General features: G+C 43.3%; 1 pseudogene; it reads right to left on the bottom strand.

The window, feature by feature from the left end:
• Positions 1–20019: 20019 nt before the first annotated feature.
• Positions 20020–27613, bottom strand: LOC149319445 (uncharacterized; annotated as a pseudogene).
• Positions 27614–27915: the final 302 nt, after the last annotated feature.

The following is a 27915-nucleotide window of genomic DNA, read 5'->3' as shown; positions in this document are numbered from 1 at the left end:
GTATGAAATCACTGGAGACCTGCTGGGACTCTGTAATATTTCCATGTTTTTCCAAATACACAGCAAGAACATTGGTGGAGGTACTGTATTTAACACCCTTGAAAACACAGAAAATTTACTGTCCTGATGATAGGGCACTTTCCTACAGTATTGCTGGTCACTTCAGATTTCCAAACTCTTCAGATGCAATATAGGCAGCAGATAATATCGCATAAAATTTTCATAGCCCATATCCAAAGGAAGCAGAAGAAGGAGAGGACAGAAGTAGTGTCCCGTGGCCTAAGCGAAGAGAAGCACCTCCTGTAATGTAATGGTGACCCCCTATGGGGAAAAGCCCTTTACTTGTACCATTAATGTTGTTGTTGTGTGCCTCCAAGTCAGTTTTGACTTATAGTGGCCCTAAGGCAAACCTATCATAGGGTTTTCTTGACAAATTTCTCCAGAAGAGGTTTGCCACAGCAACCCCCCAAAGTGAGAATGTCTACCAAACTCACTCTTCTTTGCTAACCACCAAATGGCAAGGTCTTTTATAAACTTTTGTCCCACTTGTGGAGCTCTTCTGTCTTGATGGTCCTTGTGTGTAGATTGTCCCTTTAATCCCGCCATGGGGTAACACCTCTGAGACACACGATCAATTGTTCAGGCTGCTGCCATACTGTGAGATTTATCTTTGTGACTCTTTATATATGGATCTCTGTAACAAAACCCACTACTAGTCACCAAAATTAATCCCCATAATTGAACACTGGCTGCCACCATAGATACCCTGTGTCTGACTTGCCATCACTTATAATACATGCCAAGAGGCATGTGTGTATATTACCAAATATTTATTAAACAGAAGATAAACATACACATCAAGATTACTTTGGGTATGAAGTATAGGATTACAAGATTCAATGGCTTAGTTATTATTGTTATTTATCTACCTTACCAGTCACAGATATCGTACAACTTGCCTTCCTGGTTAAAGCTCAGCTGATTAAAAACTCAGCTGAAAACTGACTGAATCCACTGCTGATCCTTTCTACCACTGTATAAACTGTTCTCCTACTCTAACTGATCTTAATTAGCTGAATTGATTAATTGCTCCTCTCTAATTGAGCTAATTTGCTTGTCTAAGGCTTTGGCTATACTATTAAAAAGGGTTTGGCTACACTATTCCTTAGAAGAAGATATCTTCTTGGCAAATTTTACCCATATTTTAAGGAATTCACTTGGAATGGTTTTTTTAATGTAGTTTATTGTTTAACCTCTTTTAATGTATTGTTTATGTTTTTATGATGGGGAGGGTTGGGATATGGGTTGTTTCTTTGTTTGATTGTAATTTTAACTGTATCATGTTTTATCCTTATATTGTTGGAATCCACTTTGATTCCTTGTGAAAAAGTGGAATATACATAAATTGTATTATTATTATTATTATTATTATTATTATTATTAAAAAGCACCCTCACTCACTTTGACTTGGCAGTGATCCAGCCACATGATGTTCTGTCTTATTTGCAGGGTTTTGAGGCACCTAGGAGCTTTTATCTGCAGCAAACTGATATCAGTTTTCTCCAGATTTACTAGGAAAATTCAAATGTGTGGTTGGCAGATTCATATTGGCGCCAGAGGAAGGAAACTTTGGTGGGTGGGGTGGGGCAGAAAGGGGCCATCAGTAACAGGATCATTCCTATTGGGAAGTGATGATTCCCAGGAGACACTGGGAAGTTCAAGCATTTTTAATATGCATTTGTGCACATAACTGGATATCAATATATCTGCTTGGTTGTATCTGCAGAAATGTCTATGTTTGCATGTTTGGTAGATGGTGGTGGGGATTAAATAGAGCAGCCATGGACATGTGGCTGAAAATGATTCAGGGAAACTGGCTGAATGGGGGAACATGTGGCTGCTGAAGCCTAATTTGTAGCAAAATACCTTGATGACTTCAGTAATACTGTAGACAAGCCATAGGTCACTGTGAATCTGGAAAACCCAGGATCCACCTAGATTTGACTGTAAGTGTAGGCTTGCCCACCCTCACCTTTAAAAATCCCATTCAGATTCATGTGTGGCCACCATTCACCTCCAATATTCCACACTCTCTCCCTCTCCACAGTCCACACAGACCATTTACCATGTTATATATACAAAGGTCCATCCCATCACCCATAAGCCCTCAAAATTATGGCTTACTGGTAGAACAGAGAGATAAACGTCAAGGGAACCAGCATTATATTTATCCTGCTTCGTTCATCTGTTTGTGTATTCTGAACAAGAGGGACCAAATACAGTCATTCCTCCATATCCACGGATTCTTTATCCATGAATTAAACCATCCATGGATTGAAAATATTCCAAAAAATATATAAAATCCAAATAGCAAATCTTTATACCACTGTATATAAGGGAACCCATTTTACTATGCTTGAGTATCCACAGATTTTGGTATCTACAAGGGGTCCTGGAACCAACTGTAACACAAAAATGGCAGATTACCACATAGGAATAATGTGAGCCAGAGTAAGGTGAATCCTTTCCACATTCATTTGATTTAAAAAAAATTAAAATAATTTTATGGAATTTTGAAGGGAAGCCAACATTTCCTCACAGAAAGCTTTTTCTATCACCGCATCTCCATAGCATGGCAAGCAATTAAAACAGGGTGGGCAACTGCAGTGGGTCAAGAAGCTGCCTATTGTGCCAGAAACAATAACAACAACCCTCTGAAATAAAAAGTGGCTGGGCTTCACTTCTGGTTTTTGAATATGGGTATTTTCTGAATTAAACTGTGCAGAGGGTTCTACAGCCTATTTAAATGGAGAAATGGTGCTCCTGACCACTCCACTTATAGGAAAGTCAATTCACAACCTTATTTAGTAACACAGCATGAAAGTAATGTGTGATATGTGTGTGAAAGTGTGTGTGAGAAAGAGAGGGAGGCAGGGAGGCAGGCGGGCAGATTTAATTCTTTCTGAAAACTGTGAATTTTATGGACAAAGAATAGTTAATCAGTAGTTTGGTCAGTCTAGCAGGATTCATAATTGATCTCTAAACATGACTAGTGTTTGGATCACAAAGCTATGTGTGGCTTTGTCAGTTTCTAGTGAAGCTTTGTTTAGGCTTTTACAAGTTAAAATTTGTTTATCTACAACTTAGAAGTGAAATTGTCAATGCCATTTGGATGAAAAAATCATAATGTTTTGGGGCAAACTATCAGTGAACATTAAAAACCAGACAGCTCTTCAACTTCTATGGCAAAGGCTTCCATCTGGAGTAATTACATCCAAAGTGCAGTGCAATAAAGACTAGGCCACTAAGTTCATATTTCACTAAAATACTGGAGAGCCTTCAATTATGGCCCTCTCAGGAATACATTCTTGCCCTCTTCAGAATTAAGACTGTGCTTTGTGAGAGACATTCAGCCTAATTTGATCCTCAGATAAACACAGTAACTATAATGAAGTAGAAAATTAAGAGATGGTTATGCAGATTAAATAAGTAAGTTAATGCCAAGGAAGAAACACATTCTCAACCAAAACAAAAAGTCTAAGTATGTGCTTACTTTCATCCATACCTGCCTTGCTTCACTCCACCCTCCTGCTACCTTCATCAGGATCATGAGCTCTTTTAGAGGAGAGTACTCCTCCTCCTCCTTCCTTTTCTTCCTCTTTATTAGTTTATTTTATTCATTGAAGTTTCATACACATGAATGATTTTATTTATATGATATTTATTTTATCTTTGCTTAACTGTGTCCTGTCTATGTACTCATCACAAGCATAATCAATAAGAATAGTTATACTACACAATGGGTCCTTTCACACTACAAAGTTATAGTCCTGGGATTTGCAGTTTAGGTAGGGGAATTTAGAATTTTCAGCCAGAGACCTCTAGTCCCTCCCTGTACTACAAACCACAGAATCCCCAGGATGCAGCTATGGCAGTTAACATGGCACCATAGTGCTAGACCTGTGTGTTGTGAGAGGGGCCAAGCTTTAAACTGTCACACATTTCCCCAAGAGAACACTGAGTGGTGGCTGGTGGCTCCAATGTTAAGCGGGGTGATGATCAATCAGAACTTTAAAGGAGCTACCTATTTTGTGATAAGACTCAAAACATTGGATAGCTCCTCAAAATTGTAGACTAAATCCAGACACATTCCCAACCAAAACAAAAAGCCTATATATGTGCTTACATTCATCTATACCTGCCTTGCTTCACTCCATTTGTGTGTGTGTGTGTCTTCAAATTGCTTGTCAACTTATGTCAGCCCCATGAATTTCATAGGGTTTTCTTAGACAAAGAATACTCTTGCAAGTTCCTTCCTCTGAAATACAGCCTATAGCACCTGATATACATTGGTGATCTCCTACCCAACCAGAACTGGCCCTGCTTAGTTTCCAAGATCAGATGAGATCAAGTGCATTTATAGTATTTAAGTCCTATTAGAATAGCTTTACCATTCCACCAGTATCAGAGCTATCACCTACCACTGGCAGGAACTGCTGGAACAAGCTAGTGATTTCTCATAGTTCATTTTCAGCATCTCATCAGACCACGCCATGAAAAATAGTAGAGGCCTCATATTGATTTGCAGAATGGAGAATGACCACAGAGTTCAAAAATAAGAGCTAATCTACTATAACAACTTGCCACAGGGCTCATCTATCTATCCTTGTAGTATTTCACAGTGCAATTTGCACAATTCAGACCATAAAGTGCCTTTAGCAAAAAACCATCTGCACCACACCTACCTGCTTACAGGACACATTCCTTGAGACTATTCATTAAAAAGTCAAATCACAACTGCAAATAAAAGGGGAAATACAGAAAAATGCATACTCCAAAATATACAAATAATTGTGGCCAATCTGATTGGGGTAGGGCCAAGGGAAGGATTTTCTTTCTAGCTCCCAAATGAATAGTCAGAACCAAAGCCAAAATGCTAGAGGCCTCATATTGATTTGCAGAAAGGAAAATCCAGAGTTATCATCCAGAGAAGAAATGGATTGGGCACATTATCAGTCTACACAGCAACTTGGTCGTTCTTGTAGCAGTTCTCAGTGTCTTGGGAGACTTGAAAATGATGGGGGCACAAATACTACAAGCAGTAATATCAAGTTGCACAGTTGAACACTTTTATACTTGGGGTATTTGTTTTGGTCCTAAAACACCAAAATCAACTGGAACCCATTTCTAGAAATATTGAAAAATCACACAAACATACACGCACATATGCACACACATGGAACATTTGCTTTTCAACATTACGTTTATTTTATTTTATTTAGTCTTTAATGTTATGTATTTAAATTATTTTATACTGTTGGGCACAGAAGGGCCTATTCTGTGTCTAATGCATCATATCCTTATCCCTAGATCAAAGTTGTTTTCAAGGAAACATTGCAATACGCCACCATGCTATTGAGTTTAAATACACACACTTTTGCCTTTTTAAATTTTGTTGTGGTAACTCTCCATCGAAGGAAGTGCCTTTCCATCTAAGACAAGCAGTTGACACTTTACAGGGAATGTAAATCATGAAGTAATTGACAGCTTCCAGATTAATAAGAATACACTGGTGCCCCGGGATACGAAATGACCGGGTTACGAAATTTCCGGGTTACGAAAAACTTGGATTGGAAAAAACTGTTTCGGGTTACGAAATATTTTTCGGGTTACGAAATGCATTTCGGCGCGAAATTCAAATGATGCAAAGTGCAGCTACAGGCTTTCCAGGGCTAACGGAAACCTAAGGGGGCTGGGTTAGGGGTTAGCTTTGGCGCGAATTTTGAATTTCGTTAGCAGCAGTGATTGGCTTGAGAAATCAAGCTGATCATCTGGATTGGCTAACGAAATTGGGGGGGTGGCCTGGCTTGAGATACAAAAGCCGGCTTCCATTGATCTGCTCCTTTGTCTGGCCTTGTGGACTGTCTGAGCAAGAGTTTCTTCTGAGCTCTAACTTGGTTCCACTGTTGGTCTGGACTCTTCCTGGCTTTCTGCCTTTGGACTTTGCCAGGTGTACTGTATTCTTCGGATCAAGACCGGCCATCAGGAATTTCTCTACAGGTAGGTGGATGGATTTTTACCTTCTTCTTGTGGGGTGGGGTGGGGTGAGACAGTGTGACCATGCTTTTGCTGTGGGGTGCTGGGTTTTTTTTTTTTCAAAGTGTGGATTGTGGGTTTTGCTACTGGCATGTTCAGATTTGTGGATTATGGGCTTGAGGTGCTGGGTTGCTTTTTTGGGGTTTTTTTGCTGTTTGGGTGGCATGCTCTGATTTGTGGATTATGGGCTTGAGGTGCTGGGTTGCTTTTTTTGGGTTTTTTTGCTGTTTGGGTGGCATGCTCTGATTTGTGGATTATGGGCTTGAGGTGCTGGGTTGCTTTTTTTGGGTTTTTTTGCTGTTTGGGTGGCATGCTCTGATTTGTGGATTATGGGCTTGAGGTGCTGGGTTGCTTTTTTGGGGTTTTTTGCTGTTTGGGTGGCATGTTCTGATTTGTGGATGCTGGGCTTCATTTGCTGCCTTGATTTCTTCATGGCTCTGCTGTTTTCAAAGTGTGGTGTGTGACTTTTAAAACTTTGGCCATGGTCGCATGTGGCCAGAGACTCTCACCATAGGGTGGCATTTTCTGATTTGGGGGTTTTGGCCTATGGGCTTGTGTTCTTGTGTGCTTTGGCCATGGCTGTGATGATTTGAGAGTGTGGGGTGTGAGTTTTGCAAGTTTGGCCTTGCTTTGATGTGGGCCAGACAGTGTGACTTTGGGGTTGCATTTTCAGATTTTGGGTTTCTGGCCTATGGGTTTGTGTTCTGGGGTGCTGTGCTCATGGCTGTGATGATTTGAGAGTGTGGGGTGTGACTTTTGCAAGTTTGGGCCAGAGAGTGTGACCATGGGGGTGGGGGTGGTTTCCAATTGTGGCTTTTGCTCAGTGCCTGTGCCTTTTGTCCTTTTTAGGCTTGAGCTATGGCTCCCAAGCCAAGCGGTGAGAAGAAGAAGAGGGCTCCCTTGTCCTTGGAGGACAAGAAGGAAATCATCGCCAAGCACGAGAGGGGCGTGCGCTTGGTGGACATTGCCAAGGAGTATGGACGAAACCCTTCGACAATTGGCACTGTCCTCAAGCAGAAGGAGGCCATCAGAGCTGTTGTGGCTCCAGCGAAAGGCGTGACGACGATTGCCAAGCAGAGGACACCGAAGCACGAGGAGATGGAGCGCCTGCTTCTCCTCTGGATCAAGGAAAAGGAGCGAGTCGGGGACATGGTGACCACCTCGGTCATCTGCGAGAAGGCCACCACCATTTTCGAAGACCTGGCCAGCAAGGAGGCAGGCGAAGGAACTTCTTCGCAGGAGGAGCCAGCCACCCCGGACTTCAAAGCATCACGTGGCTGGTTCGAGAGGTTCAAGAGGAGGAGCGGGATCCACTCTGTCGTCCGTCACGGCGAGGCGTCCAGCGCAGACCACCAGGCCGCCGAAGCATTCGTCGTCGAGTTCAAGGCCATGGTGGAGGAGGAAGGCTACGTCCCGCAGCAAGTCTTCAATTGCGACGAGACGGGCCTCTTCTGGAAGAAGATGCCTCGCCGCACCTACATCACCCAGGAGGAGAGGAGACTGCCAGGCCACAAGCCTATGAAAGACCGCTTCACACTTGCGTTGTGTGCCAATGCCAGCGGGGACTGCAAGATCAAGCCCCTGTTGGTGTACCACTCCGAAAATCCAAGGGCCTTCAAGGCACACAACATTCAGAAGGACAGGTTGCCAGTGATGTGGCGTTCCAATGGCCGCGCATGGGTCACACGCCTCCTTTTCGTGGAATGGATCAACAGTGTCTTCGCCCCGACTGTGAAGCGGTACCTGGAGGAAGAGGATTTGCCCTTGAAGTGCCTCCTCCTCTTGGACAATGCTCCTGCGCACCCGCATGGCCTGGAGAAGGACATCCTTGATGAGTTCTCCTTCATCAAGGTCCAGTTTCTGCCGCCCAACACGACCTCCCTCTTGCAACCCATGGACCAGCAGGTGATTGCGAACTTCAAGAAGATCTACACCAAGCACCTGTTCAAGCGTTGTTTTGATGTGACGGAGAGCACACAGCTGACCCTTCGAGAGTTCTGGAAGCAGCATTTTGATATCGTCGTGTGCTTGAAGATGGTGGACTTGGCCTGGCAGGAGATCACCAGGCGCAACCTGATTGCTGCGTGGAGGAAGCTGTGGCCTGATGCTTCTTCCTTGGAAGGGTCACAGACCGAGGGTGCTGAGCCAGGTGAAGAAGAAGAGGTTGCAGAGATCGTCTCCATCGCAAGGTCCCTGGGACTCGACGTGGACAACGAGGACGTGGAGGAACTCATCGAGGAGCACAGCGAGGACCTGACAACAGAGGACCTGAAGGCCTTGGCGGCCATGCAACACTCGGCCGTGGATGAGGACGTGCTCCATTTCGACAGGGGCCAGCAGGAGGAGGCTGCGGGGGCATTTTTGCCAACAGCAGAAATTAAAGACATTTTGCGGCAATTCCACAATGTGTCTTCATATGTTGAGAAGCACCACCCTGAGAAGGTGCTCACCAGCCATGCCATTGCCCATTTTGATAATGTCTGCCTTAGCCATTTTAAGAACCTGCTTAAGGGCCGGCAAAAGCAGACATCCTTGGACCAGTTCTTCACTAGAGAGGGAGAACCGTCATCCAAGAAGGCAAAAGGTGACCCTTAAAAAAAAGGTGACCCTTAAAAAAAACACCAAATTCTTTTTAAAAAAATGGTTAACTTTGTTAAATTGGTGGCATTGGCTAAATTGACTGAATTGGTTAAATTGCTTGAATTGGATAAATTGGCTGAAGTGGTTAAATTGCTTGAATTGGCTGAAGTGGTTAAATTGCTTGAATTGGTTTAAATTTGGCTTTTTGGGCTGCCCCTCTCCTCCTCCTCCTCCTCCTGCCTCACTCCGAGATGCCAGGACCAGATGCCAAGACCATCAAAGATAAGAAAAACACTTTTTTTCTTTATCCTTTAGAATGGGCCTGACCATGGGGTTGCATGTTCAGATTTGGGGTTTCTGGCCTTTGGGTTTGAGTTCTGGGGTGGTATGGTCATGGGTGTGATGATTTGAGAGTGTGGGGTGTGGGGTGTGAGTTTTGAAAGTCTGGCCTTGATTTGATGTGGGCCAGAGAGTGTGACCATGGGGTTGCATTTTTAGATTTGGGGTTTCTGGCCTTTGAGTTTGGGTTCTGGGGTGGTTTGGTCATGGCTGTGATGATTTGAGAGTGTGGGATGTGAGTTTTGCATGTTTGGCCTTGATTTGATGTGGGCCATAGAGTGTGACCATGGGGTTGCTTTTTTAGATTTGGGGTTGCTTTGGTCATGGCTGTGATGATTTGAGAGCTCCTCCTCCTCCTTCTCCTGCCTCACTCTGAGATGCCAAGACCAGCAAAGATAAGAAAAACACTGTTTTTCTTTATCCTTTAGAATGGGCCTGACCATGGGGTTGCATGTTCAGATTTGGGGTTTCTGGCCTTTGGGTTTGAGTTCTGGGGTGGTATGGTCATGGGTGTGATGATTTGAGAGTGTGGGGTGTGGGGTGTGAGTTTTGAAAGTCTGGCCTTGATTTGATGTGGGCCAGAGAGTGTGACCATGGGGTTGCTTTTTTAGATTTGGGGTTTCTGGCCTTTGAGTTTGGGTTCTGGGGTGGTTTGGTCATGGCTGTGATGATTTGAGAGTGTGGGATGTGAGTTTTGCATGTTTGGCCTTGATTTGATGTGGGCCAGAGAGTGTGACCATGGGGTTGCATTTTTAGATTTGGGGTTTCTGGCCTTTGGGTTTGAGTTCTGGGGTGGTATGGTCATGGGTGTGATGATTTGAGAGTGTGGGGTGTGGGGTGTGAGTTTTGAAAGTCTGGCCTTGATTTGATGTGGGCCAGAGAGTGTGACCATGGGGTTGCTTTTTTAGATTTGGGGTTTCTGGCCTTTGAGTTTGGGTTCTGGGGTGGTTTGGTCATGGCTGTGATGATTTGAGAGTGTGGGATGTGAGTTTTGCATGTTTGGCCTTGATTTGATGTGGGCCAGAGAGTGTGACCATGGGGTTGCATTTTTAGATTTGGGGTTTCTGGCCTTTGAGTTTGGGTTCTGGGGTGGTTTGGTCATGGCTGTGATGATTTGAGAGTGTGGGGTGTGGGGTGTGAGTTTTGAAAGTCTGGCCTTGATTTGATGTGGGCCAGAGAGTGTGACCATGGGGTTGCATTTTTAGATTTGGGGTTTCTGGCCTTTGAGTTTGGGTTCTGGGGTGGTTTGGTCATGGCTGTGATGATTTGAGAGTGTGGGATGTGAGTTTTGCATGTTTGGCCTTGATTTGATGTGGGCCATAGAGTGTGACCATGGGGTTGCTTTTTTAGATTTGGGGTTGCTTTGGTCATGGCTGTGATGATTTGAGAGCTCCTCCTCCTCCTTCTCCTGCCTCACTCTGAGATGCCAAGACCAGCAAAGATAAGAAAAACACTGTTTTTCTTTATCCTTTAGAATGGGCCTGACCATGGGGTTGCATGTTCAGATTTGGGGTTTCTGGCCTTTGGGTTTGAGTTCTGGGGTGGTATGGTCATGGGTGTGATGATTTGAGAGTGTGGGGTGTGGGGTGTGAGTTTTGAAAGTTTGGCCTTGATTTGATGCGGGCCATAGAGTGTGACCATGGGGTTGCTTTGGTCATGGGTGTGATGATTTGAGAGTGTGGGGTGTGGGGTGTGAGTTTTGAAAGTCTGGCCTTGATTTGATGTGGGCCATAGAGTGTGACCATGGGGTTGCTTTTTTAGATTTGGGGTTGCTTTGGTCATGGCTGTGATGATTTGAGAGCTCCTCCTCCTCCTTCTCCTGCCTCACTCTGAGATGCCAAGACCAGCAAAGATAAGAAAAACACTGTTTTTCTTTATCCTTTAGAATGGGCCTGACCATGGGGTTGCATGTTCAGATTTGGGGTTTCTGGCCTTTGGGTTTGAGTTCTGGGGTGGTATGGTCATGGGTGTGATGATTTGAGAGTGTGGGGTGTGGGGTGTGAGTTTTGAAAGTTTGGCCTTGATTTGATGCGGGCCATAGAGTGTGACCATGGGGTTGCTTTGGTCATGGGTGTGATGATTTGAGAGTGTGGGGTGTGGGGTGTGAGTTTTGAAAGTTTGGCCTTGATTTGATGCGGGCCATAGAGTGTGACCATGGGGTTGCTTTGGTCATGGGTGTGATGATTTGAGAGTGTGGGGTGTGGGGTGTGAGTTTTGAAAGTCTGGCCTTGATTTGATGTGGGCCATAGAGTGTGACCATGGGGTTGCTTTTTTAGATTTGGGGTTGCTTTGGTCATGGCTGTGATGATTTGAGAGCTCCTCCTCCTCCTCCTGCCTCACTCTGAGATGCCAGAACCATCAAAGATAAGAAAAAAACTTTTTTTCTTTATCCTTTAGAAAGTTTAGAATGGACCTGCCAGTCATTGTTAAGATCATTAGTGCCTCAGGCAACTTTGTATTACATTGTATTGTAGGGTACTTAGCTTAATAGGCCTCTATTGTGCCTTTGTTTTGACTTGCAGGTTTTGTCTGAGGTCATAGAACGCATTAGTTATTTTCAATGGAAAATGTGTTTCGGGTTACGAAATTTTCGGCTTACGAAAGGAATAGCGGAACGAATTAATTTCGTAACCCGGGGTAGCAGTGTACTCACAGCGTCTAACTTATTTTGTATTAAATTTCCCTCTCTCGGGCCACTCTGGCAATGTGCCTGGAGGATCTCAAGGATCTGGACAATAAAAGCCATTTTTCATTGTTTTATATTATCACTGCCACTATGATCCCACCTTTCCTCAAAGCTACAGCCCAAGGTACCTTAGAAAAATTAACTAGAAGCAGATAAAAACATTTCTATGCAAAAATGAAAAGACCTTGTCCTGTGTTCCCACCAGGTAGATGTGTATGGGGGTATCAGGGCTGAAAGAAGGGCTTCCACCAAAGATCCAAACGCCTAGAAAGGTTATTCTGTTTCTAAAACTCTTTGAATTCTATCACAATAGGAATGCTTTCACTTGCTGATAGCAAAGAGAGAGAAACTACCTTGTCTCTCTAGGAAGGGAGTCCCCAAGCATGAAAGCATCTACACAAAGATTTCTTCTGTTTCCACCAAATGTTCCTGTGAAGGTGTTGGGGCTGACAGAAGAGCCTCTTACAAAGATCTTATCGCTTGGGCAGACTCATATAAGAAGATGAAGTATTTGAAGCAGCCTGGACCCAAGCCATACAGGACTTTACAGGTCATAAGCAGCACTTTGAATTGCGCCTGGAAACCAATTAATAGCCCACAGAGCTGCTATAAAAGCAAAACCTAGTTCATCCTGTATCTAGCCCCTGTTAGCAATCTGCAAATCCTTGGACCAGTTGACATTCCTGACAACTATTCAAAGGTAGCCCTTCGTAGAGCTAAATTAGAGATTGTCAGCATGTCAGCCAAGTATTTTATCCTTCTGCAGTTTTACCTGTGGTATTCCTTTTCCTTTCCCAGTTTGCACAGCAAGGTTTAGTTTCTGCATATTTACTGACTGACATTGGTACCAAAACAAATGATGAAGTACAATTTGTCTGCTCCTTTGTAATTTCTGCTTTTCTCAGGGCAATATTTTGAAACTGTTGCTCATTTCTAGACTTCCACTGGAGTCTTGTAGGAGTAAACTATTCCCTTGGGAATAGTTCATTTGTTTAAAAAAAGTAAACAAGCAAAAAGTATCTACTAACATTGCAGCAGCAAAATTTCAAATCAGGTGAATTTGACTGCTGTTTAGACACAGCTTGAAAGAATAGCTAAGCTACAGTATTGGGTTATTTTTTTTAACTGTCTCTTATGCCCATTTGCAGTAAAAACCACATTATGGACTTTACTGTACAGTCAGAACACATTAGATTAGGTTGCTAAAAATAGGGTTTTACATCTTACTAAAAAGATATATCTAATAACTAATGTGGGGAGGAACATAATTTGCTAAAGAAAAATTCAGGGTAGAAGGAGAAGGAACCAACCAACCATCCTGAAACTCATTGCCTTAACACTTTGGAGATAAGAAATTGTTTAGCAGATGTATGTATTCAACAATTATTTATTTATAAAATATTTGTTTACTGCCTCTCAGCCTGCTCCCAAGACACACTAACAATGCATTCCTTGCAAATTATTTTTTAAACCAATTTTAAAAGCCCACATAATTAACACAGTTCCCAAACCAATTCTGTTTTTACAGATTAAAGGCCATATAAACCATTATTGTCTTGGCTGCCTACCAAAAGCCTAACTTCTCTTGGAATGGAGTTGTGCAGCCAAGGTGCTGCTACAGAAGAGTATAGGCTCAACTTAAATCTCATCATCCAAGCCTTTCTGAAAAGTGTGCCATGCCAAAGGGCCTCTGTTAAGCATCTCAAATTCAGGGTAGGCTCACAGGGAGTAGGCAGTCTTTGATACCTTGGTCTTGAGACATTTAAGGACTTTGTGCCAGCACCTTGAATTGAGCTTGGAAGCAAATCTGAAGCCAGTGAAGTTGATGCAAGACTTGTATGTGCACACAAGACAACAGTCTCCCTAGTACATTTTGCACTAGCAGTGGGTTCCAAAAGAGATTCCACCTCAACATTAGGAGGAACTTCCTGACAGCAAGGGCTGTTCAACAGTGGAACAAACTCCCTCAGAGAGTGGTGGGGTCTCCTTCTTTGGAAGTCTTTACGCAGAGGCTGGATGGCCATCTGTTGGGTATGCTTTGATTGAGAGTTCCTGCATGGCAGGGGATTGGACCGGATGGCCCTTGTGGTCTCTTCCAATTCTATGATTCTATGATTTTCCTGTACCAATCAAAAATGGGCAAAAGTATTTCAAACTATAGCAGCCACATGAAAGCCCAGGAGCAGTCCCAAAAATCCCTCTCTGGAACAGCTGTAATCACAATCACTGGCTGGCTTCCCTTCTGATAACAGAACTTTTGTCTTGACTGGGTTTCAGTTTATTCATCCACATTGATTCCTTCACTGCTCTCAGACAATGATTCAGAACTATTCAGTCTCTAGTAGTATCAGTTGAGAAGGAAAGACATAGCTCAGTATCATCAGCATAGGAGTAGAATTCAGAGACATAGCCATGTTAGGGGGCAAAACAGATGGCAACGCTTTGTAAATTTACAGTGTTATAGAAACAACAACAACAACAACAATAATAGCCCGCCCTATCACAGAGAATCTGGGCGGGTTACAACAGTAAAATGCATCAAGGTTACAATAAAACAAAATAAAAAAAGTTCAAACAACAGTCCCTCAGTATCACCTTGAATTCTTTTAGAGGCCATGAAAAACAACTAAAATGGCATCTAATTTTTGCTCAGTTATATATGTCCTGAGTATTTCTCTGCCATCATTTTAATAATAATAATAATAATAATAATAATAATAATTTATTTCTTGCCTCTTCTCAAGGATTCAGGTACCTTGCTATAATTGTCCACTAAAACCTGGGACAAAATGTGGGACAAAATTTAGACCAAAGTGTAGGATAACTGGAGGACAAAACTCAGCCCAAAATGTAGGAAATTTAAGGTCCTCCATTTTTATTAAATGTCCTACATTTTGGGCTGAGTTTTGTCCTGCAGTTGTCCTACAGTTTGGTCTAGATTTTGTCCTACATTTTGTTCCGGATTTTAGTGGACAATTATGGCAACCCTAGTACAATACAACATGTTAAAATACAAACACTTTTTTTAAAGTGCTCCTGAGCTCCTAGAGAACCAGTGCTTAGAAGCTTTCAGGTCAGTTGCACTGTTTATCTTCCCTTTCCACAGATCAACCATATTGTCAGTAGGATCACCAGCTCTGCTAGGTAGAAAATCTTCCAGTCTTCAGAAATCCTTCTGGACCCATCAGTGTCTGAGGAGAGACCATTTTTGTGCCCCTGATGATGACAATTCAGCATGAATGTTAAAATCCTACAGCACAATGAGCTGCGTAAGGGCCAGCACAGTCCCTGAAACCACCTCCATCAGCTCAGGCAGGGAGACAGTTGGGCAGCCCCTATCATCAGGTAAACACACTAATTTCTTGGAGATTGCTAGACAGGGTATTACAGTAGAAGGATGGACTCATGACAGAACACTACAAATCTACCTACTTGTGTATCAGAGCTTGCTTGCTGCTGCAGCAGAAAACCAGACTTCAACTACATATACCATGTCAGCATGTTTTAGTTCAGATCTTCCTAACTGCTGACCTGGTATTAAGCAAAAGCATCTTTTGACCTGTTGTGGTTCCATTAGAGGAGGAATCTGTTGCTTGGATGGCAAAACAGAAGCCTTGTCCATCGTCTTCTTTGCTGGCTAGTTCCATTGCCATATCTACCACTGTCCATTTCAAATGAAACAGAAGCACCACTCCTTTTTGTCCTCACATTCAGGTACGGTACATATTTAATTGAAGCAGAGGCCACTCCAGGAGGCAGCTCCTAAAGAACTGTTCCTTTCCTGAGCAAGCTACAGCTTAACTACATAAAACACCACCATGAAGTAGAACTAAAGCAGAAAGCCCTATTCAGGAGTGTCTCACTCAGCCCAGCTTCCCCTCCCCCCCCCCCCCGCCCAACCTTTCTTTCTAGTAAGCAGTATGTATGCATGAAAGGCCTGGATATATAGCACCACCTCTAGCTGCTAGTATTCTCCTTCTTATATTTGTATCTGGTTACAGGTAAGAGCTTTTCGTAGGTTGATGACTGCAACTGGGGGGTCATCAATGAAGCAGATCTCTGTTGCAGCTGGGGAAGAGCCTTTGGACTCACACCAGAGCTGTTTGGCATGAGTTAAGTGATGGCCAGGATGCTTTAAGAGAAAGTCTCTGCTGTTTAGAACTAGTTGTTGTTGTTGTTGTGTGCCTTCAAGTCATTTTCATATTATGGTGACCCTAAGGCAAGCTCATCATAGGGTTTTCTTGGCAAATTACTTCAAAGGGTGGAAGGGGGGAGGGTTGCCATTGCCATCACATTTTTTTTTAAATATACAGCCAATGCCACTCTGATTTTACCCTTATAACTTGTACCCTTATAACTTGTGTGGTGAAACTTGAATATTGTATTAATGCATCTGAGGATGTGGACTGTAATCTACAAAAGCTAATGCTAAAATAAATCTGTTCACCTCAGAGGTGCAATAAGAATCTTGTCATCATGGAACAGACTCATGGCAGGTGCTTTGGAAAATATTGAAATTCAAACTAAACATCAATTTAGAAATGCAACCCAGAAGAAAAGAAAGGCAGGCACTGGACCTTAACAGTTAAATTTTATCCATGTAAAAAAAGAATTAAATTCCACTCAACTCACTGGGGCTTATTTCTTAGCAGGTATGTTTAGGAATTCATCCCAAATAAATGAAATGAATTAGATACAAAAAATGCTTAACTGAGTCATCTTGCATCTAAATATCACTGTGTGAAACAGGAAGGTATTGCTCCCGGCACTAATGTTTGTGGATGTGCAGTGAGAAATAACAAACAACCAAAAATAACTGTAGATCTAAGAGTTCATAACTTCTAAAGGATGACAGCAAATCATCTGAATCTACAGAACTGGCAACTATTAAAACAATCTGAGGAAGACTATTTACCTTTAATGTATTTTGGTCCCATTGCTGTTCTAATCTTTTTGTTTCTTTTGACAGTTTCCACACCCACATACACAAGCACTCATATGTGGACGCACACCCTTTGTTTTTGATGTAAATACACTATACCCTTTATTTATTTTGTTGTGTTTAGCACTTTATTTGGCCCTTTTTGCATATATAACCTGCCCTGTAAAAGCACTGAAGACACAGAAATGGTCAAAATTAGTCCCATCAAATACAGATTTGAACTCATAATACAGACCATCCCATGCTGAGAACAGAATTCCCACTACAGGTCAAGTCTCCCTATATGAAATGCTTGGGACTGGAAATATTTTAGATCTGGGGTGTTTTTGTCTTGATGTTTGTTTGTTTTTTGATTTTGGACTATTTGCCTATACATGGTCCTAAGTCTAAACATGAAATTCATTTATGTTTCATATACACCTTATAAAGAGAGCCTGAAAGTAATTTCATACAATACTTTAAACAATTTTGTGCATGGTCCAAAATTTGTAAACCATCAAAGAGCAAAGGGTGTCACTGTCCCATGAAAAAAGTTTTGGGTTTGTTGTTGTTGTTATTGTTGTTTTGTTTTTGTTTTTTCAGATTTCAAAATTCTGGATAAGGGAGACTCCAACTACATTACCCAATCCATCAAAATCCTAGAATGTCAGCTGTTTAGGAAGTGACCTCCACAAACTAGAGTCAGATGCTCTCAAACAGTAATCAAACAGGATCTCCAGAATGTAGAGAGATAATGTAGCAACTGTGAGACTAACTGAAACAAAGAAGTTGACAGCATGAACTTTTGTAGATCTCCAGAAGAAAGGATGGTAACATCTGCAGCAGATCCGCACTTTGCACCAGAGAATGCAATGTCATTGCAATTTGTACTATCAAGAGCAGAACTGTGGCCCAGCAAGATGCATTTAACTGCTGTTCCCAACAGCACAGCAAATGGGGGCATCCAAAACAAAACAAAACAAAAAAACCTGAAAGGCCACAGTTGCCAAACATCAATCTAGGGTAATTAGCATTAGTTGTAATAATATTTCAATATTATTTGCTGTAATAATACTGTACTTCATGTTACTTCTGTGCTAAATGTTCTATAGGTATAGTTTTCTTGTCTGGTTTTTAGATAACACCCAAAAAACAGTTCTCAGGAAAAATTTAATGTGAAATGCATACATGTTAATAGTCCAGTGTAACTAAAAACAGATCAGGATAGAAGCGCCACCCATCACATTTGGCCTGACATTTGCTTTGGTGGTTTGAGATGCATCAGTCTTCCCTGGCAATATCATGTAGTTTGAGTCATGATCAGAAAACTCATTCCATTTACTGCAAATATTAGCTGAGGACAAAAGGAAAATCCATCTGGGTTTTTAATAAGGCATGTGACGTATGTTCACTGTATTCATCTTGTAGCAAGAAATTAAATATTGGCAGAATGGTCCAGCAGGTCAAACCAAATGTCCCTGCCCTTTCCAATCTGGTTTTCTGATACATCACTGAAGATGCTAATTAGAATTCAAGAATCATTTGTTCTGAAAGCAAAGCTACAGCACTGTTCTTTCTTCTTCTTAAGCCTGTACTCTAGCATTTAATGGTTTTTTGGTTCTCCATTCTCTTTTTATATACCCATCCCTGTGTGTGAACATCTTACACAAAAAACGTATTTGTAGTCTACCTGCCAACCAAGATAACATTTCATGCACCTGATAAAATGAGCTCTTACTAACAAAGGTGCCTGACAATAAATCTGTTTGTATTTAAAATCCCATGATTCCCTTTTTCCTACCCTTCCAGCATCTGTGCCTATTAAAGCCTTTCTTTTAGTATTTCACCCACTCCAGACAGCAAAACTTTACAAGGGCCAAATATTCTTGATAAACTTAAGACGGATTCAATAACTTATTCTTTAAGTGACACGTCAAAATGGCTTGTTTCTCCAGCAAATAGTCCATCCATAGTCTGTTACAGAGGCTGAGAGACTTCTCTTTGTTAGGCTAATAATAACTGTGATAGCTGATTGCAGTTGTGTTATTGACATTTCATGACAGAGAGATGGATTTAAACTTTAATCTAAATCCAGTTGCTAGTCCAAACTAGAACAGACCGATTGAATTCATGGAGCACACATAAATATCAATTTATGAAATTCCTGTTCATTCACTGAATTTGCTCTTGATAGGACTGACAATTACACTTTAGCCTGAGTCAATGATTCATACGTAACTTACATCACATTGATTTCAGTTGATCTAAACCAAGTGGCATAGTGGTTTGAGAGTTGGACTAGGAGTCTGGAGGCCAGGATTTGATTCATAGCTCAACCATGAAACCCACTGGGTGACCTTGGGCAAGTCACACACTCTCAGTCTCAGAGGCTGGCAATGGCAAACCTCCTCTGGACAAATCTTGCCAATAAAACCCCATGATAGGATAGCATTTGGGTTTCCCCTAAGTCAGAAATGAAGCTGCTATTGCTATTGCTAAAGCACACAACAAGGCAAGACTAAGTGGATCTAAGCTAGGTTGCCATAATTGTCCACTATTACCAGGGACAAAATGTAGGACAAATTCGAGACCAAACAGTAGGACAACAGCAGGACAAAACTCAGCCCACAATGTAGGACATTTAAGTTCCTCCATTTTTCTTAAATATCCTATATTTAGATTCCAAGCCTGAAGCAAATGCAGAATATGTCATGTAGAAAAATACCCAGATTTTTTTTTTACTCAAATTAATTTGGGAAGCTATATTCTCTTGCTATTGCGAAGAGCAACACATAGCACCATTTTTTCAGCTTCATTTGGTTTGTTAGGTGAGACTTCAACTGGCTGAAGGTATTGTATAACCCCAATGTCTGTTTCAATGGTTCCTGAACCAGGAACTGTACTGTGTCTATAGGCAGCAAGTGCCAGAGGAGGCAGGGTATATTGGGGGAAGCCATCACTGGGGAGTCAAGCTAGACCAGGCAACCAAGGGAACTCACTGAAGCTGAAGAGACACACAGTAGTAAGGGCTCAGCTGTTCCAGAATCCATCACAAGATTAACAGTCATAATAACCAGTGCCCAAGATACATGAATTGTAAATCAGTCCAATGATCAAAATCCAAAATAAATCCATGATCACAGAGTACAAAAAGCCTAGTAGAGCAAACAGTTGGTGACCATAACAACTCCCAGCAGCTGCTGAGAAATGTATAGCTACCTGACCTTGAGATTAATGGCTGACTGCTCAACTTTTCTGATTTAGGCCTCTGCAAGAAGCAGTCCTCCTTTGATGCTGTTCCTGTTCCTATCAACATGCTGCAAAGGAATGGGGAATCTCTTTGGTGTTGCCCAGTTCCAGCTGAGGTGAGAGCCCATTTTCCAGAATTTGTGATCAACTAGCTGCTCAGATTTGGGGAGATAATCGTAATCTGTAGCCAGAGCCTTTCACAATGTGACTCTTCTGCACTGGATTCCTTGAATTTCACAGGGTAAGTTAACACAGGAATCTCACCAAGAATGTAATGAAAGATTCCCCTTATTTGGGGAAATGTACTGAAATGAGGTGTATGTGGTGGCCCAGGGGTTAGAATGCTAACCCTGACAATTGCAAAATCACCAAATGTTCACTTCAAGGCCCAAGTGTTGTGTGATGGAGTGAGCGCCTGTCACTAGTCCCAGCTTCTGCCAACCTAGCAATTAGAAAGCATGTAAAAGTGAAAGTAGATAAATAGGTACCACTTCAATGGGAAGGGAACAGTGTTCTGTGCAGTCATGCTGGCCACACATGGCCACACATGCTGGCTCTGCAGCTTAGTAATAGAGATGAGCACTGTCCCCTACAATCAGACATGACTTGACAACATTGTCAAAGGGGAAACATTTACCTTTACCTTTATCGAAACATTATTTTTAGAGTTCTAGGAAAGAACTTAAAAGTGAGAAATCTTTTTCCCTTTTCACTTGGTCCCCTGGAAGCCTATCCATGGATCCTTTTGAGGTCCATGGACTACAGGTTGAAAACACTTGACCATTTGATGAGAGATATTTTAAAATATTTTAATAAATATAAACTATAACACATCTTCCACATAACCTACTTACTATTTTTCAGCAGACACTGATTTCCATTTGGAGTGAAAGCTGGATCACTTAGACTACACAAGGCAGCTGGAATCAGTTTTGGACTTCCTATGTACACTAGCACAGATGTGAGTATAAAATAGCATATGTAGATATATACAACTCCTAAGAATTAAATAAATGTGTCTGTCACTGTATGACTCATACAGGATATAATATTGTGTATCCTGTATTATAGTATTGTACATACAGGATATTGTATTGTATGATCCATACAATATAAGAAACTATCATGAACTATCATTTTATTGATAGGTATTTTGGTGTGGAGGAGGAAGGACATTGATTAGCTCTCAAACTGTATCCAATTATAAGTTAGTGGAAGGAAAACAGGCTAAATGATCTGTCTATAATTTATTTTAATCATGGGTGATATGCATGGGAGCATGTGCATGCAATATATGGATACAGACAGAGAACAGGGGAGAGAAGGAGTGAGAGAGATATCTTGTTATGGGCTCCTAGTTTTTTAAAATGACAAAGGTCCTTGGAAGAAAGATCATCGGTGATCTATGGTATTTCTATAACATTTGACTCTGCACTCTCACCCCACCCCACTCCTGGCCATTCATTAAAGTAGATTGGCATAAGTGGAACACTCCTAGCAAATCGGCTGCCCTACATAGATCTCCAGAGAGAGGATTAATACATATTGAAGCTCTAAACTGTGCCACGTTAAAGAGTCCCTATAGGTTTATTGGAAAATGTCCATAATTAGAACTCTTCGTATTTATCTAGATAGACTGAGTCCCTTCATAATCTGAGGGCCTAAGCCTTAGTTTATTTAACTTGTGCATAAATCCAACATTCTGCAGAGCAATGTACATGCACTAAGAGAAGCCTTCATTTCCAGTTCACCCCTCCTAACCCACCTCTGATTCTCTTCTGTGCAGTTAGATGCACTCTCCCTTTATCTGGAAGTGGTATCACCTTCCCCCAACTAATGGCTTTCTCCATTCAGAACATTCAAGAGAAAATACTTTTTATATCAAGGGACCATATTCTAACTATTAGCTCTCATAAAAGAAACATCTTTCAGGCATCCTGTACCATTAACTTACAATTTCCCTCACTAAGGATACAGCTGATATATACAGCTTACCCAATATTCTGAATGTAATAATAAGTAGAGAGACTGCATGTCTGTGAAATAAAGATACTTTCAAGCTAGTGTCAGAACAACAAAAAAGAGAGAGGTGAGTTTCCTGACACAGAGGAAATCATAGCCTTGAAATTGCAGCAGAGAGAAGGCTCTTTCACATTTTCACCAATTATACTTCAGATAGTGGACAGCCTGACTCTGGGAGACTAGAGTTTGAATCCCTGTTCAGACACAGAAACCCACTGGGTGACTTTGGACAGGTCAGCCTCAGAAGAAGGCAATGACAATCCTCCACTTAAATCTTGCCAGAAACCCCCTGTTATTGGGTCATCATAAAGTGGAAATCTCAAAGGAGGTTATCAGACAGGGAAAAGGACAACCCTGTCCCATCCTTGCCCCGTCCTTGCCCCGTTCTTCCTGCACAATCACAGAAAGAACTTTAACATGATATTGCACCGATCCTGGATTGTCCCATTGACAGACTTTCATATAAAGTTGCGCTGAGTGACAAGTATGAATTTCTTTTGTGTGATAGAGGTCACTGACAGGTTAAGGATGGGAGAGCAATCCGTTCCTGCCCCATCCTGTCTAGTCCCCATCCCCATATGATAATCTCCAATGGCATACAACAACAACGTTCAAATAGTGATACACAGACCTAAGCAGATGAGCTTTTTAAGGAGGAGGAGATGCAAATCATGGTTGTGGGCAGTGCTAGGTGGAAATACTCCTCTGGCGGATTTAGGGGGGAAATACAATATGACTGGATTTTCAGGTTTTTCTTGTCCAAAACCAAAAAAAAAAATGAAAAAATGAAAAAATCCAAGCAACCAGGGCAGTATCCACATGCTGCTTTGGCTCCATCCTATGGAATTCTGGGAACTGTAGTTCATTGTGGCACCAGAACTCTCTGACAGAGAAGTCTAAATATCTCACAAAACTACAATTCCCAGAATTCCATAGCATTGAGCCATGGCTATGAAAGTAGTGTCAAACTGGATAATTTCAGCAGTGTGGACGCAGCCTAAAATGGCGTAAATCTCATACCTGCTAAATTTTCACAAATGAAAACCAGGACTTATGTAGACAAGCAACATCAGTGTGTGGTAAAGATGGCAAAAGCTATTAATGAGGAAGAACAGATAATAAGCTACTAGAGGCTCCTGGAAAAGCCAAGATGTCATCCTCTCCCCTTCCCACTGCTGATTTAACTGAGTGCAAACTACTTTTGTGTTCCAATGCACCAATGGAAGTAAGCCAAGAATGAAGAGGGAAAGTCAGAGGAGAAAGAAGCCAGGACATTTGCAAAACAGATGAAAAGGGAGGACACCAAAAGATTAATCAGGATTGTCTTTGCCAAATTGGGATAGTTGGAGGTTATAAAGTCCCCATAGTGTAAGCTGCCCTGGAGAACTAGATGCAAGTCTAAATCCAGTTGCTCATCCCAGTTAGACCAATTGAATCTGTAGTATTTTATTGTGTTTTCATTCAGTAATTGAGTGAGTGGCCTAAATCCAGCTGCTCCAACTTGCATAGACCCATTCAGTTACTCAATAATCCACAATGTTTATGTAAATTCCATTGATTCAATTGAAGTTACCAATTGACATTAGAGCCTAGATATAAATGTAGCTCCCACTAAGAGCAACTCAGTGTTTCGCAAACTCTGTTTTGCATAGATAAAGTCAATACTAGTTTATTCTCATGCACAAAAGAAATAACAAGAAGGCCTGGATTGAAGCCACATAGTCTGATGCCAGATGGTATTTTAATGTATTCCACATCACTGTTCAGGAGGTAGGAATCACCTGCAGGATCTCATTTGCTTATAGTTTAACCACAGGTAAACATTCAGGTCAATAAATAGCACTGCCTCTGTTTCACTTCTCCTACATTACCAGTTCTTCAGCATGCTAACTGAGTTGCACAATAGCAAAACAGGACTCTGTCATTTTATTTATTTTTTAAAATTGTTATGCTGTAGATGCCATTACCTCAGCATGGGTGACCAAAGTGCAGGTCAAGAGACGCAGCAGCCACCCATGTTTCTTTTTGACCCCAATCTCTCTCAACTCTCCCTGATTTTATTTTTTGGGGGGACAAAATATTTCCTCTTCCAAAAGTCTCCAGGAAAGGTAATTCATGTTTTAGCTATATTGCAAGGCTCCTCCACACTGTTTAACATAAAAAGCAAATACGTTCTATATTTTTTTCTCTTTCTCCTTCCTTTTTTTTTTTTTGCAAAAAATATCTTTGCTACTCTCCGAAGGTCTCAGGGGGACTGGACCCAATAAAGATATGGATGCTTCAGCTGGAGAGCCTTCATTGAGCAGAGGGTTGGACTTGGTGGCCTATGACTACTAAGAAGTTGGTTTTTCCTTTATTATGAAGGATTTATTTATTTATTTATTTATTTCACGCTCTTTTCCCAGGACTGGGACTCAGAGCGGCTTCACAGCAATTAAAAAACAAACAAACAAACAAAAAGTACAATTAAAACATTTTAAAAATAAATAGATAAATGACATGCATTAAACAGAATGATTAAACTAGTCCAACATTCCTGCCTGTTCTTATAGTGATTCCTTAAATGCCTGTTTGAACAGGTAGGTCTTCACCTGCCGTCGGAAAGCCATCAAGGAGGGACCCGTTCTTATCTCCCTGGGCAGGGAGTTCCAGAGTCTAGGGGCAGCCGCTGAGAAGGCCCTCTCTCGTGTCACCACCAAACGTGTTTGTGAAGGTGTTGGGATGGAGAGAAGGGCTTCTCCAGAGGATCTCAGAGTCCGGGCAGGTTCCTACCAGGAGAAACGGTCTGCCAAATAATGTGGACCTGAGCCATGTAGGGCTTTGTAGGATATAACCAGTACCTTGAATTGTGCCCGGGAACGAACTGGCAGCCAATGAAGCTGTTTCAACAGGGGAGTTGTATGGGCTCTGTAATCAGCGCCTGTTAACAGCCTGGCAGCAGCTCTTTGAGCCAGTTGAATTTTCCAAACACTTTTCAAAGGCAGTCCTATGTAGAGCCCATTACAGTAGTCTAAACGGGATGTAACCAAGGCATGTACCACCGTGGCCAGATCTGGCTTCTCAAGGAACGGGCGCAGTTGGCGCACACGTTTTAAATGTGCGAAAGCACTCCTGGTCACAGCAGAGACCTGGGCCTCCAAGTTTAAAGCTGAGTCCAAGATTACCCCCAAACTGCGAACCTGTGTCTTCAGGGGCAGTGTGACCCCATCTAACACAGGCTGGATCCCTATTCCCTGATCTGCCTTCCGACTGACCTAGGGTTGCCATAATGGAGGACCTCCAAACCGGGACAAATGAAGGACAAGGTTTGAAAATGTAGGACATTTTTTTTAAAATTTCCTGGCTAGGAAATTAAAAAAAAAGTCCTAGATTTTTAAACCTTGTCCTCCTCCTCCTCCTCTCGGCCTGGGAGGGAGCCTAGGCCGGCTCCCAGGCCGGGAAGGGCGCGGGGAAGCTTGGCATTGCGGCGATCGCCGCGGTGCCAGGCTTCCTCCTCCTCCTCCTGGCCTGGGAGGGAGCCTAGGCTGGCTCTCAGGCCGGGAAGGGCGCGGGGAAGCTTGGCATCGCGGCGATCGCCGCGGTGCCAGGCTTCCTCCTCCTCCTCCTGGCCTGGGAGGGAGCCTAGGCCGGCTCCCAGGCCGGGAAGGGCGCGGGGAAGCTTGGCACCGCGGCGATTGCCGCGGTGCCAGGCTTCCTCCTCCTCCTCCTGGCCTGGGAGGGAGCCTAGGCCGGCTCCCAGGCCGGGAAGGGCACGGGGAAGCTTGGCATCGCGGCGATCACCGCGGTGCCAGGCTTCCTCCTCCTCCTCCTGGCCTGAGAGGGAGCCTAGGCCGGGAAGGGCGCGGGGAAGCTTGGCATCGCGGCGATCGCCGCGGTGCCAGGCTTCCTCCTCCTCCTCCCGGCCTGGGAGGAAGCCTAGGCCGGCTCCCAGGCCGGGAAAGAGGCAGGGGCCGCTCCTCATCACAGAGATCGCCGCGGTGGGAAGCAGCCTCCTCCTCCTCCCTGGCCTTGCGCAGGCCTTGGAGGACCCTGCGGCCGGAGCTCCCACCGCGGAGCCGCCTCGAAGGCCTCGCTGGGGCCCGGGAGGGAGCGTCTCCGCGGCTGGAGCTCCAACCGCGGAGAGCCTTCCCATGCCTCAGCAAGGCCTTGGAGCCGCCGCGGGGGCTGAGGTGGCCGTGGTGGGCGGGGCCGTCCCGGTTTGGGCGCCAAACCGGACCGGGACCGGGTTGGCACCGCCCAAACCGGGATTGTCCCGCCCCCCGGCGGGATATGGCAACCCTAGACTGACCAGGAGCACCTCTGTCTTGTCTGGGTTAAGTTTCAACTTGTTTGCTCTCATCCAGTCCATTACTGAATACAGGCAGTGGTTTAGAACCAGGACTGCCTCCTTGGATTGAGGTGGGAAGGAGTAGTAGAGTTGAGTGTCATCTGCATATTGATGACATTGCACCCCAAAATTCCGGACAACCTCTCCCAGTGGTTTCATGTATATGTTAAACAGCATAGGGGACAACACAGAACCTTGAGGGACCCAACAGGTCAATGGCCAGGGGGTCGAACAGGAATCCCCCAGTACCACCTTCTGAGTTCGCCCCTCCAGGAAGGAACGGAGTCACTGTAGAACAGTACCTCCAAGCCCCATCCCAGAGAAGTGGTCTAGAAGGATACCACGATCAATGGTATCAAAAGCTGCTGTGAGGTCCAGAAGAACCAACAGGGACACACTCCCTTTGTCCAGTTCCCTGCATAGGTCATCCACCAAGGCGATAAAGGCTGTCTCTGTTCCATAGCCAGGTCTGAAACCAGATTGAAATGGATCTAGATAATCCATTTCATCCAGAAACCCCTGGAGTTGGGAAGCCACCACATGTTCCAGAACTTTGCCCAGAAATAGTAGGTTAGACACTGGCCGATAGTTATTCATTATTGTGGGATCCAATGATGACTTTTTTAACAGAGGCCTCACAACAGCCTCCTTTAGGCAGGATGGAATTCTGCCTTGTTGTAGGGAGGCATTGCTTACTTCCTTTACCCACTCAGTCAGTCCCCCTCTGGCCTGTTTAATAAGCTAAGAAGGACAAGGATCCAAGACACATGTGGTGGCTCTTATCTTTCCAAGGATTCGGTCCACATCATCAGGCTGCACAAGTTGAAAAGTATCCATTAACACTGGACCGGTAGGAACCAAGGTAACATCCACTGACATTGTATTAATTGTAGCATCCAATTTGGACTGAATCTGAGTGATTTTATCTGCAAAATGCTGAGCAAATTCTTCACAGTGAGCTTTTGAGTGGTCTGCATTTTCTGCTTGAGGATGAGTGTGTAAAAGACCCTTGACCACTCGGAACAGCTCTGCTGACCGGCTCCTTGCAGATGCAATGCTGGTAGCAAAAAATAATTTCTTTGCTGCCCGCATTGCCAAAGAGTAGGCTTTCAAATAGGATCTAGCCCGTATTCGATCAGATTCACTCCAAGTCTTTCGCCAACGTCGCTCTAGTCTCCTTCTCATTCGCTTCATCAACATCAAATCCCTAGAGAACCAGGGGGCTGGTTTGGCTCCACTCCGTGAGAGGGGACGCTCAGGAGCGATTGTATCCACCGCTCTGGCCATTTCCCCATTCTAAAGGCTGGCTAGGGCTTCAACAGAATCGCCTACCAAGGTGACAGGAAACTCCCCTAGAGCCATCTGGATCCATCAGCCTCCTGGGGCGGACCATCCTAATCGGTCCCCTACCCCTGCAGAGGTTCTGAGTCTCAGTAAGTCTAAACCTGACCAGATAATGATCTGTCCATGATAATGGAACTGTGGAGAGTTCCACCACACCAAGATCATCATCATCCCACCCAGCACAAAAAACAAGGTCCAGAGTGTGCCCAGCAGCATGAGTAGGGTCAGATACTACTTGGGATAGACCCATGGTTGTCATGGAGTCCATGAAGTCCTGAGCCACTCCTGAAAGGGAAGTCCCAGCATGGATGTTGAAGTCCCCTAGCACTAATAGACGTGGAGATTCCAATA

This window comes from Sceloporus occidentalis, unplaced genomic scaffold (assembly GCF_023333645.1).
Source record: "Sceloporus occidentalis isolate IW3139 unplaced genomic scaffold, rSceOcc1.0.p SCAF_2, whole genome shotgun sequence".
Lineage (NCBI taxonomy): Eukaryota > Metazoa > Chordata > Lepidosauria > Squamata > Phrynosomatidae > Sceloporus > Sceloporus occidentalis.
This window is presented reverse-complemented; position numbering and strand designations above follow the sequence as displayed.